Genomic DNA, 18,029 nt, shown 5'->3' with positions numbered 1-18,029 from the left:
ATTTAGTGTCCCATGATTTCTGAGGCACTGACTTATTCCACATTAACCAACGTGTTACTTCCAAAAACTAGCACTGATGTGATTTCTTTCCATAAGGTGTTAAGGAGAAGATGCAGAATTTGGAACAATTTGCATCAGTGGCCTCTTCTGAGAGGGTGTGACCAGCTTGTAAAGTCCATCTGCCATTTAGATTGTTTTATCCATTGGTTTTGATTATGAGTGTTAGAAAAGGTGAGGACATTATGTCACAGTAGAATGCATGGTACTTATGCTTGAAAGTGCCACACACTTCTAAACAATAGTTAATTTGTGCCAATAAGCTCGTGCTTAAGGTGACATGAAAATAATAATATGTTTTAAAAGAGATGAACGTATACTATGAAGAAATCAACCATTTAACATTTCCATATCAGATATTTATGAAAAAAATGAGATAGATTAATAGTCTTTATAGCTGGGATTCTTAATTCCCGTAAAGAAAAAAAAATGGGAAAATTAGGCTAAACAGCTGATGCACGGCAAGAACTGATATTTCCACAAGCCCTGTTTTGGAGAACGCCAGGGTAGTATGCGGCTCCTGCAGCCTGGAGGGGTGAGACACATGCAAATGTTCAGAAGCAGGCAGGATGCTGGCAATGTGGGGGCTCTGCACAACCACATATCATTGCATGCCAGGCCTGGAAGACAGCAACTTTTGGCACACTGAGTTCTAATTGCAAATATTATCACTGTTTAAAATTTTCTAAACTGTGCATTCAACGAGAAGAGACGGAATGCACAGCAGGCTCCTCGACTTCCGGCAGCACAGCCCTTCCTGAGATTCTCCAGAGATTGATCCAAAGCTAGGACTCAACCGAGTCCCCTGACACTTGGCCTGTACTCGTTTGTGGGGCAAATTAACGCCGTGGGGAGAAGATTTGGATTGGAAGTTTCCCACTGAAATAAGTTTGTCTTCAGACACATCAGAAACAGCCATTTGCACGAAGGAAATGTCAAGCTGGTGATATTTGTGTAAAATTCATCTAGAAGTTAAATGCTTCGAAATAAATTGTGGGTGTCCCAGAATCCGGATACACACATAACTCTAGTTGTCCTGAGAAGCAGCAAGAGCGTGGCTTCAGGTTCCCCAGCAAATATCCAGACCTTATGTAATGATGCAGGTTTTCCATCTGAGCCAAGCACATCCTTCGATAGACTTTAGGTCACATCTAGGTTATTTATAGAACCCAGTGCCAAGTTTGAAATAAGTCGAAGGTGTGGGTATGTGGAGCAAGGGTGCACCCATCCCACCGTTCAGTCCTCAAATCAAGCCCTACATTCTCTCGGGGCTGCTCACCATGCTTCTGAAAACAGCCTAGAGCTCCCTTGGAGATTATGTGTTTACTTTGTACTCCCCCACAGACTGAGGGCAGTGGCCATATCTTTATTTCTTGGACCAGGCACATTCTCCGGACAGAAAGGGAAGGAGGAGAAAGAAGAACGTGGGAGGTTGGAGAATATGGAGGAGGCTAGGATGAAAGAAAAGGTCGAGCCGCCTTCATGTTGTTAAAGGGAAGCGAAGCGCAATCTAGAAGCACATTTCCCAGCCTCCCTTGCAAGACTCGTTTCTGCGTGGTCAAGTTCTGATCTGTGCAATGTTGACAGAAGTCCCACGAGTGTTTCCGTGAGTACTGTCTCCCTCAGCAGACAGCGTGCACTTACTGTCGTCCTTGCCTTGTGGCCAGAATGCAGATGCAATGTTAGCACCTGTAGCAGCCTTCTTGGGGCATGAGGTACTTGTGGGAACCCAGGCACTGTACAAGACCACAAACAGAAATGCCGAGGCTCATGGCATTTTGTGAGGCAGAACTTCGTGCGCCGTGGCTAACCTACCAGTCTCTATGTTTTATTTGTATCGCTGTTAGTGGAGGTCTCTGTCGTTTTGTTTTTATTTGTTTCGTTTTGTTCTGTTCTGTTCTGTTTACAGGGTCTCATGTAGTCCATATTGGCTTCCAACTTGCAGTGTGGAGGATGACCTTGGATTTCTCAGCTTTCGATCTTCCTGTCTCCCCCCAAGTGCCGAGATTATAGGTGTGCACCACTAGGCCTGGGTTATGCAATTTGGGGATTGTGCCCAGGACTCCATGCATGCTAGGCAAGTCTTCTACCAACTGAGCTACACTTCAGACACCAAAAGAGTACATCAGATCTCATTACAGATGGTTGTGAGCCACCATGTAGTTGCTGGGAATTGAACTCAGGACCTCTGGAAGAGCAGTCAGTGCCCTTAACCACTAAGCCATCTCTCCGGCCTGTCTCTCTTTTCTTAATAGACAAAGTTAGCCCTAACTGATACAGATGCATGCTGGTTAAGCCTGCTCCTGCTTTAAGATGCTCACAAGTAACTGTTGCCCATTTTAGAGAATGCTGGCCATCTTAAGATTTAAGAAATGCCATCTTAAATCCTGTTTAGTTTTTTGATGCTGTGCTAAATACCATGACCAAAATGAATGGGAGAAGAAATACTTTGTTTCAGTTTACAGGACACAGTTCATTACAGGGGAAACCAAGGCAGGAACTCGAAGCAGGAACCTGGAGGCAGGAACTGAAGTAGAGACCATGGAGGAGTGTTGCTTTCTGGCGTGCTTTTGTGTTCCCATGCAGCTGCCCTTCTTCTGCAGCCAAAACTCACCTACCTAGGGACGGCGCTACCCACAGTAGGCAGGGTCTTCCTACATCAAAATCAGCAACTGAGAAAATACCCCATAGACACATCCACAGGCCGTTTGCTGAAGGCAGTCCTTCATCTGAACTCCCCTCTTCCTAGCATCAAGTTGGCAACTATTGCATATCTCTTGCAAGACCACAGAGTACCAGATTCTCATTACAGTCCTTTGATGGTCAGGCCATGCTAACAACCCCGTGGTGACTGCCTGGCATGCAGTGTATGTGTCATTATTCCTGACTGCTCTGGGCCATAATTATTTTTAATACCAGGATGCCTGGCTCTGGACTTGATCTTTCCAATTCTCCAAATTCTTCCTCCCCTTCCTAATGCCCTGGCTTTCTGATGCTACTCTGGTAACAGTCTCTTCTAAGTCCTTACAATTTCCTACCCCTGTAGTGGATGTCCCAGGATACCTTTGAGCACATTCAAGGATAAGTAACACACTGAATCTTATCACTTTTCTTTTCTTATCAATAACCTGGGCTTTTTTTTTTTAACCTACGTGTACTATTTCTGTTCAGATGGCTAAATAGATTGATCTTCTGTGTCACAATGTGTTTTAAATTAGTGATCACAAACCTAAACTTGAACTCAATGCCAAAACGTACCACTCATCCCTGAGTGGACTTCAGAAAATACTTTGTCCTCCATGGGACTCAGTTTCCTCATCAGTTAGCAGACTGTCTCTAATGCTGGCTTTGCTTTCCCCAGGAAGGTGCTCCCTGCACACCATTAGTGAGTCGCTACTGCTCTCTAGTGGCTACAAGACAAGTTGCTGTTCTTAGGGACGAGGGAGGACCATGTTCTCTCAATAGTGAACAGGTAAGCTTTATTTTCACATATTATTAGGATGTCAGAATAAAGTCCAGCAATTGAGACTCGCACCTGGCTAATTTGAAGCAAAGAATAAAATCTCACAGCTGCCATCATGAATTAGACCAGTGACTCTCAACCCTCCTGACGCTGTGACCCTTTAATTCACTTCTTCGTGCTGCGGTAACCCCAAACATAAAATCGGTTTTGTTGCTACTGCATAACTGTACATTTGCTACTGTAATGAACCATAATTGGAAAACCATATCTGTTTTCCAATGGTCTTAGGCAACCCCTGTGAAAGAGTTGTTTGACACCAAAAGGGGGTCTCAATCCACAGTTTGAGAACTCCTGAGTTAGATAATACTTTACATTTAGTTGACATAAGACAAACCAAATAGGTAGGTCTATTGGCTTGTCGAATCGTTGTAAGAATCTAAAACCTTCTCTAGTATGTCTTAACATGAATTGGGACTTGGGACACGAAATGATCTGCAACGTCTCCTTACTTTGCAGGTGGCACCTGTGTCATCGTCCACTTCCATAGTCCTTGCCGCCTGTCACATGCTTTGATACTTCAGAGGCTGCTAGTCCAGCTTATGGAGTGTGCCGGTCAATACAACTGTGCAACCTAGAGTGGTTATTCCATAGAAAGAAAATTGACCTGCAACGTTTAACGAGCACTTGGTCGTGTGTCCAGCACAATTCTAAGCATTCACACGTTCCGTTCTCCTGGCGATCTTATGAAATGGGTGCAGTCGTTATGGCGTTGTAGATAAGAGAACTTGGCCGGGTTGCCAGGAGGAGTGCACACACTCCCCTCTTAAGTTCATGCATGACAGTGTGGCCTGGGCCAGCTGGTGAAATGTGAGTGGACACACTGAGGCTCTCACCTGGAACTAGAGTCCCCCTCCAGTCTCCCAGGGAGTAGAATTAAATCCCCAGTGATTGTAGAATCAAAAACCCCAATGCCATGGTTCAGGGTCCTTTGCATTGCCAAGCCAACCACAGGACATCAAACTCTTCCTGGTTTAAGAGTCTCTCTGACTTCTGCCTCCTCTCTCAGACCCCCTTGCTCGTCTCCTCTCTGTCACCAACCAGGGGAAATTCTCTGCATTTAAAGACCATGTGATTACATTAGTAGCCCGCCCTAATGAACCAGGGGAGTTTGCTCTTTTGTAACCCATTGTTAAATTTAACTATATTTCAGGAGAGTGAGTGTGATAACCATTCTCCTTCCAGTGCATTGATGATTATGACTCTAAAGAACCCAAGGATCTGTAGAAAGACTATATTGTATATTGTATGGATGCATCACTTGTCAGTTAAAAAGTCTACAGCCTGTAAGAAAGGGTAGAATAGAAGGTGGGACATCCAGGAGGCAGAAAGAATTCTGGGATAAAGTAAGGCATGAGAGATTCTCACAGGAAGATGTGACCAGCCTCGTGGCAGAATGTAGATCAGAATCAGTGGATTATTTTACATTATGATCTAGGCAGAGAAGAGCCTAGCTATATGGCCAGGGTATTTGTAGATATATTTGAGTCTGAGTTTTATATCTGGGAGGAAGAACTAACTTCTACAACGGCCCCACTACCAGCCTTATTCACTGCCAATCTTCCCCTCTACTACAGTCTCTGTAAGGACAGGACAGAGCCTTCTTTGTGCACACGTCACTGTATTCCCTCACTAGAACGATATTTAAAACAAACAACCACTGTTTGAATGACTGATGCCGTTAACTGTCGTGCCTGTTTGGTGGCCGAGGGGTAAATATTAATAACCAACCTTCATCCATCAGCATTTGCACAGTCTCATTTCCCTACGTCAGGGCAAATAGAGTCGTTCTCTTTTAAAGTAGTTCTCAGGCCCTGGCGAACGGGGATAGGAGTAGCTGGAACAGCCCAATTCTTCCTTCCGCAGATTCACTCACCTGGTTTGCCTTGAAGCTGCTCGCCTCCTGCATCTTCTGCAGATGATGAAATGAGATGGTGGAATAGGTTCTAAAATGACAAGGACCACAACACACGTAAAAAAGATTTAATCATGAAAGTTTAATCGTGAAAGTTATATGAACTTTTTAAAGGCTAACCTAAACTAAAACCGTAGGAAAAAAAATGGAAAATAAAGAAATAAAAAAATGCATGTCATATATCATGATATATATATATATACATATGTATGTATATATATCATATATCCCATCCCCCAAAGAATGGGATTCGGGATGTGGCTCAGTAGTTGATCACTTGGAACAGAAAATGTAGGTAAGTGATATAAACTGCATTTTTAAAACGTAAACAGGAAGATGGCATAAAATGATAAAGGACCATCTAAACGTACGTGTATGGTGATAAGTTTGCAGCTAACAATAGGCTCAGAGGAGCATCACCTTTTCCAGATCTGGCCACAGACTATCTCCCCATCCACTTCTCTTCTGCACTGTGACTGCCATTTCCAGTGAAGAGAAAAAGTCTGATCTCTTTCCTTGGGATTCGGAGTTGACTCTCACATGGTTGAAAACGTAAGATATGATGGCGACAAGGCTATGAGACCTTAGCAGGGCAAAATCAGAGGAAGTCTGCATGTCTTCCTCAGTCTGTGAGATGCTTGCTCTCTAGACACATACTCCGAGATGCTCCCCCAAGAGCCCAGCCGTCACAGCCAAGGCCACACCCATGGAATCACCACAGGCAGTGACCCGGGAATCAGTTCTACCACTCTAGCTCAAGCCTTACACCTAGACCTAGTTTTCAGGTGAGTCGAGCTTCCAGCCATGCCAACCATCTGTGTCTTGTATGCTGGAACAGGAAGGCAGCCATCCTTGATGTTCCCTGCCCAAATTTTTGAGTCAGAGTCCAGGGACATAGTAAGAATGGTGCCTGAGAATGCCATGAGACACACCGCACTTATAGCCAGAACAGGCTCCAACCAGCAAAACGGAGCTACAAAGGATCAAAGTGTGCAAATTAGAAAGCTACAAAACAATAAAGAAAACTAAAGGATCTGTAGCAGGAAAAGTTAACACAGCTGTCAACAACAGAGTGAACTTTTAACATGTATAACTAACCAGCAACACAACGTTGATCTAATAGATACAACTGCAGGCTCACAATTCTGCGTGATGCATAATACACGCCCTTTCCAAATTAAATTTTAACTAATTGTTTAAAATTACTCTTACCATGATTCACCTTGAGCGCGCGTTAAGCTGCAAAAGAAACCCCTAATAGTTCAGAGTTAAACTAGCACAGTGTGAGCAAGGCTTCTTGATGTAACACAGGAAACAAACAAGGGACAGCAGGTGACCTCCAGTAGTAATGTGTGCACGCGGCGTGTCCACAAGTGCATTATTTAAAAATCCATAATTTAAAGAGAAAGCTGAAAAGGAAACTAAAGATGCTTAGAATTGGCCAATGAAAACGCTGTGTGGGAGAGTTGGCATGGACAGAATCAGCACTTGGAGGCTGAGATAAGCAACTGTTAGCCTTTTCAGAGGGAGGGGCCAGCCTGCTAGGCAAGCTCTGCTACTGAGCTGCCGCCCTAGCCCCACTGGATGCACAAATTTTAGTTACAGGAAAATTCAAAATTAGCAAAACTAAGGAGGACCTTATAATAGACCTCTACCCACTATCCAACTTTAACTCTTACCAATTTGGGGGAATATATATGTATATGTGTGTGTGTGTGTGTGTGTGTGTGTGTGTGTGTGTGTGTGTGTAGCATAAATCCTTCCATGTTTATCTTTAAAAGATATGCCTTCAATGCCTGGCATTGCTTCATGTAAACAGTTAATAATTGTCTGGTAGTTGTATCATTTGTTTGAATCAGGATTCAGAAAAGAGATTTGGTTCTTATATTGATTTATATGTCTGTAGGTATCTATAAACTCCACACTTCCTTCTCCTTTTTCCCCCCTTGATAATCACTTGTTGAAGAAGTCTACAAGGGGCAGGTGAGATGGCTCAGTGGATGAAGGCGCTTGCTGCCAAACCTGACGACCTAAGTTTGATTCCCCGGGACCATGTTCTAAAAGGAAAAAAACCTGACTCCCAAAAATTGTCATAAGACCTCCACATGCGTCATAGCACACATGCAAACAGACGGTACACACACACGTGATAAATGATAGATAAATGGTACAAATATACATGCATACATAAATGCAAACATATATAAATGCACACATACATATATATATACATTCATACATACATATATTCACTCATACTTACATGCATACATACATACATAGTTTTTAATTAAAAGGAGCATAAAAACAGTTTCTCTTCCAAATTTTCTTACATCCTGTGTTTCATTGATTCTTGTCCCCCAGAACCACTGAGAGCATTCGGAGTTTCCTATCCTTCCTAAAAGCGACTGCTTATGGTTTAATTGTGGTTCAAAGCTGCTTTGGACACTTCTCAGGCAGTGGCATGCCCTCCTCCCCTGTACCCAATCAGCAGGCTTTGGTGTCATTAAGGATCATGACCTACATCTGAAAATTCACCAAGGGCTACAAAGGAAGGCTGCCCCATGTATAATTAACTAAAATTCTTCCCAAAAACAGCTTGCCACCACTACTCTTTTCCCTTGGGGACAGCTTGGGTAAGGAATCAAAACAAATGCTACATTCTCCCCGTTGAAAGGGTTTTTAGGATAATGAACTAACATCCTCACATTAAATATCACTGTAAGGAATACTTCTAATATCATTATTAGCTCATGGGGTTTAATAAACAAGATCTATTTCAGTCCTGCACCGATTTTATTCTCTCCTGATGGTCATATTGTCTCACTGTTGGCCAGAGAAAATGAAAGCCTTTAATTAGGCACCAGGATCCTATTGTCGTGGCCCAGTTCATCTTGGGTAGGGTCTTTGTTGTCTATTGTGACAGATGCTCCAGGATCGTTTTGTATATTTTCGGCCCCAGACCTGGACTCAGCCATTCTTCTGTGAGCACTAGTTCTGTTCAGTGGTGTGGCCGTTGGAGAAACGTGTTTTCTAACGGACAGCTTGGAAATCAGGTGGTTAGTGACCCAGTCATTTCAGGATGCTAGAAACAGAAACTGTTTCAGCAGAGAAGCACAGCAGGGGTGGGGGTGGGAGCAGGGAGGGAAGGGAAAACCTGGAACACCCTTCCTTACAAAACTCTAGTGTGATAATAAGCTTTTAACCATACTGTGTGAGAAAGAATGCGGAGGGGATGTGCAGGATGAAACTCTCTCTTCACACTCAATACATTGTGCTTCCCGAACATCCGGAAGGGAACAAAAGAGCTCAGTTCCCAGCACCCACATGAGAGGTGGGGCTCACAACACTGTAACTCAAATGCCATGAGACCTAATACCTTTTTCTGGCACCCGTACATGTATATTACATACACACAGAAAGACAAAGAGAGAGAGACTTTTAAAGCCAAAAAGAAAAATAGAATATGTGGACAAAACTAGGAAGGAACTGAATAGTAATCAAAAGATTCTGCCCCTTCCCAAATACCTGGAGGCAAGAGAGTGAGGCCTGTCAAATACATGCTGGTTGGCCATGTGGTCAAATACATGTGTCCTCAGTGACTAAAACAGGATCTGGCACATCCGATGAACATTTGCTAAATAAACAATCTAAATGACCACAGATCCAAAGACAGGAATTAATTCATGGAGGCAGATCAGTATATTTTCTATATTAAAATGAGAGAAGGAAGAAAAGAAGGGAAGGAAGTGACAAGAGAAAGGGAGAGAGAAAGCAAGGGAGGGGATTATAGATCAATCACTTTGTAAAAGGAGATGAAAAATATCTTAGGTTAAAAAAAAATCATTAGGGGTTGGAGAGATGACTTTACAGTTAAGAGCACTGACCACTCTTCCAGAGGTCCTGAGTTCAATTCCCAGCAACCACATGGTGGCTCACAACCATCTGTAATGAGATCTGATGCCCTCTTCTGGTGTGTCTGAGGACAGCTACAGTGTACTCATATTCATAAAATGAATAAGTCTTTTTTTAAAAGTCATTCAATTTAATTCTATAATATATTGTTATAATGTAGAGTATATCCCAGGAGGTTGGGGACAGTTTATAACACTAGGTGAGAACGGGTTGAGATCATCTCAATAAACACAGGATAAAGTCTGAAGAAACAGAACCTTTTCCTTTTCAGGAGCAGAGATCATTTATTCCACGAGACAGAGTGTTTATCCATGTCTAAAATAAACAGTATATTAGAGGGTAAGATATCAGAAGAGCGCTCTTTAAGACAAAAACAAGGCAAAGCGCCTTTGTTGCTCCTTCTATCATTGTCTTGAACACCAGCAACTTAATTCCACAGCTTAGAAGAGTTGAGAGGAAGAGACAGCACTCCCTCCCTCCCACGAGAGAATTCAGTGGTCCTCAAGGCATAGCTCAGTGCTCACACCAGGCCCTGGGTATGAATGGCAACACTGCAAATGAAGAGGATTCGGCAGGCTCGCTAGAGACAAAGTGCATATAGAAAAATCAATAGAGAGTCTATGCGGTCATAATTTATTAGGAAACGTAATAGGGCGATAGCTCATCTGCGGTGTCAAAATATAAAAGTCTATACAAAGAGCCTTGGAACAAATAGTATATCCTGTGGAGGAGAATCTGAAATATTATTGAAGCTCATGAAGGCAGACCTGAAGGAGTAGAGACTCTCTACCGTCACGGGAGGGAGGCATCAATCCCATAAAGATGGCAAGTCTTCCCTAAAGTAGCCCATACGTTAGATGTAATTCTAATCACTGCCTAATCAATATCCCGACAGAAGTTTTACTTAGTAGAAAGCAGGAGGTCTTACTTAGCAGGCGGTGACAAAAGCCTCCTTACATTCATAAAGAAGCATAAAGACTGGAGAATAGAGACAGGGCAGGTAGAGGATGGGCCACTGGGGCCCCAGCATAGAGGGAAGTCATTGTCCCATAAGATTTCAGACTTTCTAAATAGCTATCATAACTAGGAACGATGGGTTCTGGTGCCACTATGGAGGAAACACCAGTTAGCATTGTATCCCGAAGCAAATTCCTCAGAACGATCCCCAGTCCCATTTGGAAATTCAACTTTAAAACATTTACATTGTCTGCCCCTAGAGGCACTGCAGGTGTGGCTGCTGTGTCACATGTGTGTCCGTAGGTGCCAGAGAGGAGAGAGGCTATGCCTACACTCTGCCTTCTGACTTACCAACATCTGAATGATTAGTAACCTAACATTCCCTGAAAAGACCAAGCCTAGAATGACCACCAGTCTGTCCCCAGGCAGGTCTCCGGGAACAGACCATATTGGAGATGTCCCCTGCCTGATGCCATAGTGGGGCCTAGCACTCCTGAGACACCGTAGACCCTCAGAGACCCCAGGCACCGCTAAGAGGAGCAAGTCAGTAGAGGAGAAATGGAAGAGAAAGAGAAGCAGAAGGATGTGGGCGCAATGAAGAGAGGCAGAACTGGAGACTTGAGAGTTATTAAGAGCAGCCCAATTTGAGTAGCTAGGGATGCCACAGGGGACCGTGGTGAGACCTATGCTGGCACATCTGGGTCTGTGGCCCTGCAGTAGTAGCAGGGGTCTGTTACCACCAAAGGTCAGGTAGATGTCCCTGGTCTGCGGTGTCACCCAGGGACTTGTTGGTGTCTGAGGGCTGTGAAGAACCGGCCCCAACCCTTACCTGGGCATTCTGGAAGATCTGGCCCTGGATATGAGGGTTCAGGTGAACCAGCCCTGAGGGCATGAGTGTGGGAGAGCTAGCCCTGCCTCTTGTCTGCTGGGCTGCAGTGTGGGCAAAGAAGAGATGTCCTTCCCACACCCTTGTCCTTTGCTGCTATGACAGATGGGAGATCTGGCCCCAACAGGGTCACGAGAACAGGAGATCTGGTCCTGCCCCTCACCTGCTGCAACACTTGGGAGAGCAAGCCCTACCCCTTGCCTGAGCAGCACAGTAGAGCTGGCCCTGGATATAACGGCTGTCCCGAGAGCTTGAGTGCAGGAGAACCATCCCTTCCTCTTATCTGCTGGGCAGTGGCATGGATGAGGAAGAAATGCCCTCCTTCCCTCCCTCATCCTTTGCCATATAATGAAAAAGAGCTGGCTTAGGAACATGAGAGTCAGAGACTGGTGCCCTCACCAGCTACAACACTCGGGAGAGTGGACTCTGCACCTCGCCTGGGCCAATGGAGTAAAGCTGGCCCAGACTTGTGGGGGTTGCTGGTGAGCCATCCCCAGGGGTGTGAGAGTAGGCAGGATGACCAGTTCACATACCTCTCAGGCCTACACCCGGGCTTTGAATTGGCTCAGCCAATTCAACATCTACCCCGTCAGTGAACTACTGGAGTGCATGAAGGGACCGGTCCTACAGATCCAAAACTACAGGGTCTCCATGACACAGGGCAACAACATGCTATCCTGGTGAGGATCCAGTGAGTCCCCATGAGGATCCAGTATTGATAGAGTAGCAGAAGCCAGAGGCCTAGCACCAGACCAATGACTCATTACAACATTTGCAAGCAAAGAAATGTGATCCAAAGGGTATACGGTGGGGCACACTGTGACACCCTGCAGCTTCCACGATGAATTTTTGTCCTCTGTTTGGGGGAGGTTGCAAGGGTGGAGGACAGATACAAGGGGAGGGGGGGATGAATGGGATCCCCGGGTGCATAACATGAAATTCACAAAGAACCAATTAAAAGTTTTTTTTTTAATCTACACTGTAGGTATATTATAAAACTACTTTTTTTTTTAAAAGAAATGATGCAAAGTAATTGATTCAGAAGGAAATAGTAAGAACATTTTTTAAAAGAGCAGAAATGTATTTGATCTTAGTTACTAAAAATGGTAACGAAAGTCTAATGTGCTTTATTAAAAGTATTAATTAAACCCGGTGGCCCTTGAGCCCGCTCCTTTCTCCCTTCTGTTGCCAATGCTGGCTTGCCTCAAATGTAACTCCTCCTCTGCCTTTGAATCCAGAGGCTGCTATTGCTTTCTTTGCCTGGCCACTCTCTATCTACTTTCCAACACAGAGAGCTAAGTAAAACTGTCGGTTCTTTCCTGTGAGCCTAGCTGCAGCCCACACAGCCAGGAGAATGCACAAGCTTGCTGACCTGTGGCTGTGGGAAAGTCAGATACTGAAGATGTCTAACGAACCTGAAACACCTTTCACAGTTAGAAAGTATTAACATTCTTCAAGCCCACGTATAGATTGGTTAATTTGATTACCCTGCCTAGGTTTATTTCCCGAGTTCTCAGGTCTTCAAAAGTTAAGATGCTGTAGTACAAAGTCTTCCATGTAACCCAGGCTAGCCTTAAACACTCTGCCCTCTGCCTCAGCTTTTCTACCACACCCCTATACCAGGATCAGATATTTTACAGCCACAAAAAAAGTAAAAAAAAAAAAAGCACTTTGGAGACATGGACAGTATTAAATAAATTAAATGGTATATTTTATTGAAATAAATATTAAAAATTATTTTGAGACAGTTTCACTCTGTAGCCCAGGCTGGCCTCAAACTCTCGGCAGTTCTTATGCTTCAGTCACCAAACGCTAGGCTAGATGCATGGACAACCATGCCTGGATCATTTCACTTTTGAAAAGGAGAAATATCTTGCAGAAAGGGCTGTGAGCTTTCACTGAGTTTCTAGGTCAGAGTCTGATCCATGTAGCCAGCTCCATATTTTAATATTGTCATTGCCTCTTCTATCTCGAGGCATAATTTTCTTTGTGAGTGCCACAATTATGCTAGACAAACGATGACTTTGATAGTAAAGGAAGAAGATTAGAAATAATTTCTTTTAATTGTCCAATTTTTAAAACTCATTACATGTGACACAGATGCTTTCAACAGCACAGAACCAAATTCAGATTACTAGCCCCCCCCCAAAAGAAAAAATGGCTAAAACAGGAGGCCAAGGGCAGTCAGGAGTAGAATAAACACTAACCACTCTCACTGCTTCTCTGAGCCCAAGTACTTCTTCCCATAGCTCTTGGTCATCACTGAAGCGAGTGACATGGCCTTTTAAACAGTCCTGACTGGAGTGTCTAAACCTCAGAGAATTCCCAACACCACATTACAAGATGCATGATATGCCCAGGAGGGTCATATCCCAAGAAATGCACTGATTATAGGCCAGGAAGATGAAATGGGCCATGATGTATACATAACTTCTACCTCATCTGCCTCAGACAAGCACAAGATAAAGGGAGTTTTGGGAGGCATATTAGCCCTCTCTGGAGGGGCAGAATCAATACACATAGGTGTAATCATGAGAGAATTTAATAGATTGAGGGGTCTAGGCCAGAGCTCAGTAGAGTGCCAGCCACAGAGGTATGAAGACTTGAATGGATCCCCAGCTCCCACAGAAAATGTCCAGGAGTGGTGGCAGGGGGGATGCATGTGGGGGGATGTGGGGTGTAGAGAGGAGACAGGAGATTCCCTGACGCTCACTGGCCATTCTGCCTACCTTAGTCAATGAGTTCCAGGTTCCATGAAAGAACTTGTCTCAAAAAAAAAAAAAAAGAGCAAAAAACAAAGAAAGACAAGTTGGAAAGCAATCAAGAAACACTTGATTTTAACTACTGGTCTCCACACATGCACAGCCACACACATAAGCACGTACGTATACTGCATACACACACACACACACACACACACACACACACACACACACACAGCAACATACATACAAATGCAGCCTGGCTCACACAATGAGAGACTGAAGGGCCCCACTGTGGCAGTCTGCAGTATGGAGAGTTAAGAAAACCAAAATCTTTTCAGTCTCAGAAACTGAAAGGCTATAATAATGCGGCCTGGGTCCAAGGCCGAAGGCCTGTAAGCACCCTGGAAAGTTGCTACCAGGAGTCCACATTGAAAGGCGGAAGAACTGGGGTTGGAGAGATGGCTCAGGGGAGTAAGAGCGCTAGCTACTCTTCTACAGGACCTGATTCCATTTCCAGCACCCGCTTGGTGACCCAGAAGCACTTGCAATTCCAGTTCTAAGGGAACTGACTCCCTCTTCTGGCTTCGGTGGGCACCAGGCATGCATGTGGTAGGTAGACATACATGCAGGGAAAAAGACTTGCACTCATAAAATAGTAAAACTATCATAAAGTTTGCAAACAAACAAAAAAGCTGAGGAATCTGGAATCTGGTGTCCATTGGCTGGGGCAGAAAAATGCACCCATTTGAGAATGAGTCAGTCTTGCCTATAGCAAGCTCCCTCCTCCCCCACTTTATGCTCCACCAAGGACCCCAGTTATTTTCTAACACCTCCCACATTTGGGGTGAGTCTTCACTTAGTTCTGCGCTCCACATCTCAGGAAACACCCTGCTGTCTTACCAGTTTCCCAGGTGTCTCTCAACCCAATCTAGTTGACAACCAAGGTTAGGCGTCTCAGAGGGAGTACCCTGAAACGTCTCTAACTGTACTGTCAAATGCACCAAAATGCTCAAAACTTCACATCTCGGGTTAGTAAGATGTGGACAAGGCATTGCCACTAGGCCTGATGACCTGAGTTGGATCGCTGGGACCCACTTGGGTGGGAACAGGGTATTGTTCCCTTCGTGTTGCTCTCTGAGTTACCGCCTACACGCCACTGTATGGACACACAAAAATAAAAAGTTTTAAAACGGGTTACATTGTTCATACACTCATGTGTCTCTGTCATAATGGGGCAGCTGCTCTAAGAGCAGAGCCTCAGGGAGCAGCTCGTCCAGTGGCATCACTGGTCAGTGGTAAGAACCTTGTTCTCGGTGTCACAGTATCTTGGTCCTCTTGAGACAGGGTGGCCGATTCACACAGGCACTTTGACTTTTATTGTTGCTAACTTTCGTCTCGGTGCTTACATTTCATGGACTCCTGAAGTCTGGAAATGAGAGCCCTCAGTGGGTTAAGTTTAAGGCTTCCTGGCAGAAGACGAAGCAGGGATCTTTGGGCTCAGTGGCAATTTTAAAAAGAAGTTTAATTGGAGTCTGAGATGTTGCATAAATGGAAGATATAAGTTTTAATTGAAAAATAATTATAACCACTTAATCATTTTTAAATGAGGGCTGTAATTGCAGTCAGTGCACAATGGCCACATACAGACACCGAGATCCCCGCAATAAAGCCGGGATGGTACAGCTTGATTTGCTAATAGCACTTCCACTTCTCCTCCCTTTTGTCTCAAAGATTAATTCAGGCAAGGGCTATTAGTGCTGTTAATTGGTTCTGCAATTTAGACCTTGTGTCTGTGAATGAATGACTGATGCGGTCGCTCAGCCAATAAATGGGAGCACTTCGTCAATGCTCCCCATTGTCCAGCAGGGCATCATCCTGGCTGCCCAGCCTCCCTCCCACCAGCCATTGGAGACAAAAGGCCCGGTGCCTCTTCTAGGTCACAGCTTCAGAAGGACCCGTGGTAGGTCAACAGGATGCCTTTGAAATGAATCTAGCTCATTAGATCTAATGGATACGCAGCCAACGTTCTTTCCTGCTTTCCAGATTCTGGGGGTCGGGGAGGGGGTTGCAAATCCTCCTCTCATCTCATTACGAGGCTATAAAAGAAGAGGAGGTCCAGTTATCATGAAACTTGGCAAAAGAAAGCACCAACTGTGACATTAGCTAGAAGACAAATGTACCCCCAGATCTCGGGGGTGGGGGGGAACCCTCCTTTAGTTTCTACAGTGCCTCCTTGGCATCACACCCAGGGAGGCTTTGGAGACTTATCAGGCCCAGTGGGATAGCACATGGCTCGTATTTCCCTGAAGGCTTTGGAAGATAAGTATGTGCTGAAACATCACCAAAGACTGTCCTGATTGAAGACCCATAGTCACCAGCAGCCATTAGCAAAGCCATGCTGAAATTTCACTACTCAGGGAAGGGGCTGTTGCTCCCCCAAGAAAGCCCCTCCTCTACAACTCCAGAACCCTTAGGACTGTGCCACAGGCGTTCAGGTTGAAGCTTTCCTAAGCCTAACAGCCAACTGCTTGCCTGCCATTTTAGCTCCCGGGAGTAGTCTTAAGCCAGGAAAAGAGAAAGATGATAAGGTATGTCTTGCTCCAAACCAAGGGAGGGAGGTGAGAAGGAAAAAGCCGCCTGAGGCCGGTTGGTGCTGAACTTGGAAACATGAACATCCCTTGAGTGTTTTGCAGTGTACATCCGTGTTGCACGTTTGGGGTTTTACCCATGAGGTGGGAGGTCTGTATTCTGCTTGGTTCTCATTCGCAAAATGATCCTTCTCTTCAAAGTGAGTGCTTAAAAACCTCTTCTATCCCAACAGGAAAAATTACACCATGAGGAGGGTCCACCACTCAGATGAGAGGGAAAGCCACAGAATAGAAGCAGTTTCCACAGGAGCAAATAACTGGGCGCAGGTCCTGATGCACAAGACTTCTATGCAGGAGAAAAAAAACTACATTTAGTAAATAAAGGCGATGTTTACTCTGAGGCTCAGTTTATCACTACGGAACCTGGAGACTGCTGGGTTTTCTTGAAGACTGAAGAAGACAGAGCCATTCCCTGTAGAGAATTTAAAGGCAATCATCATACTCACTTAAGCTCTGGTTTGTATTGTCTTCATGTGGTCTTTCCATTGCTGACATTGATAAATATTCCTCCCTAAAGCATTTTTTGAGGTTTTAACATCAAAATAATTTTTTGATAATACATACATAAGTTTAAAATTGGCATGCTTTTACTATCTCTCTCTGAATAAGCATTTTCTATTGAGACGTTAATTAAGAATATTCCCCGTAGACCCCAAGGCACACAGACAGACCTGGGCATGTGTGTTTCAGGCATACATTCTGAAGGGTCTGGATCACATGTGTTTGCTTTAGGCACAGTTGAGCATGTCTGGTTGCCTAGAGCACTGCGTGTCCCCACCTGTCAGCCAGAGACTGGGAAGCCCGACCACAGCATTATTGTTAAACGAGGGTGTTACTATAGTCCGGCCATTTTATGAAGCCACATGAAGATTTCCTTCTGTTTGAAATGGAAGCAGAATGCAAATATCGTCGTAATAGTTTGCATTAGGAAAAAATATTGGGGCCAGAGAGATGGAGCAGAGGCAAGAGCTCCGGCCGCTCTGCAAAGAATCCATGTGGCAGCTTGAAACCAGCCGCAACTCCACTTGCAGGAAACCCAATGCCCTCTTCTATCTTCCATAGGTACAAGGGATGCATGTGGTACACAGACATATGTGCGAGCAAAACATTCACCTGCATAACGAGTCCCGCGCCCTTTTCTGGTGTGTCTTAAGAGAGCGACAGTGTACTCACATAAATAAATAAATAAATAAATAAATAAATAAATAAATAAATAAATAAATAAATAAACAAACAAATAAACACAAACACAAACAAACACACATACATAATAAATAAATCATTTATATATATTAGATTTTTCAAATAAATGACTTATGATGCACTTTAAAACCTTTAAGAACACAAAAGTAGTAGATAGGAAGAAGTAAGATAAGAAATTCATAAAATAGAAGTGAAATGAAAAAAAGCAATATGAAGAATCAGC

At 44.2% G+C, this 18,029-nt stretch overlaps 1 long non-coding RNA gene and 1 other non-coding gene across 10 annotated transcripts in view; one reads left to right on the top strand and one right to left on the bottom strand.

Moving 5' to 3' along the window:
• Positions 1–18,029, bottom strand: part of LOC134480090 (uncharacterized) — a 67,278-nt gene that overhangs the window by 22,040 nt on the left and 27,209 nt on the right. For all 9 annotated transcript variants that reach the window (XR_015627987.1, XR_015627983.1, XR_015627985.1 and 6 more), the window contains one exon: positions 5,454–5,523. This is a non-coding gene — a long non-coding RNA (uncharacterized LOC134480090). The remainder of the gene's footprint in view (positions 1–5,453; positions 5,524–18,029) is intronic.
• Positions 10,614–10,745, top strand: LOC120094486 (small nucleolar RNA SNORA17). The gene has a single exon (XR_015628326.1). It is a non-coding gene; the product is annotated as a small nucleolar RNA SNORA17 (small nucleolar RNA).

The sequence above is a fragment of the Rattus norvegicus genome, chromosome 8, assembly GCF_021556685.1.
Source record: "Rattus norvegicus strain SHRSP/BbbUtx chromosome 8, alternate assembly SHRSP_T2T, whole genome shotgun sequence".
NCBI classification, from domain to species: Eukaryota; Metazoa; Chordata; class Mammalia; order Rodentia; family Muridae; genus Rattus; species Rattus norvegicus.
The sequence above is the reverse complement of the archived record's forward strand: the minus strand, read 5'-3'. Positions and strand labels throughout refer to the sequence as shown.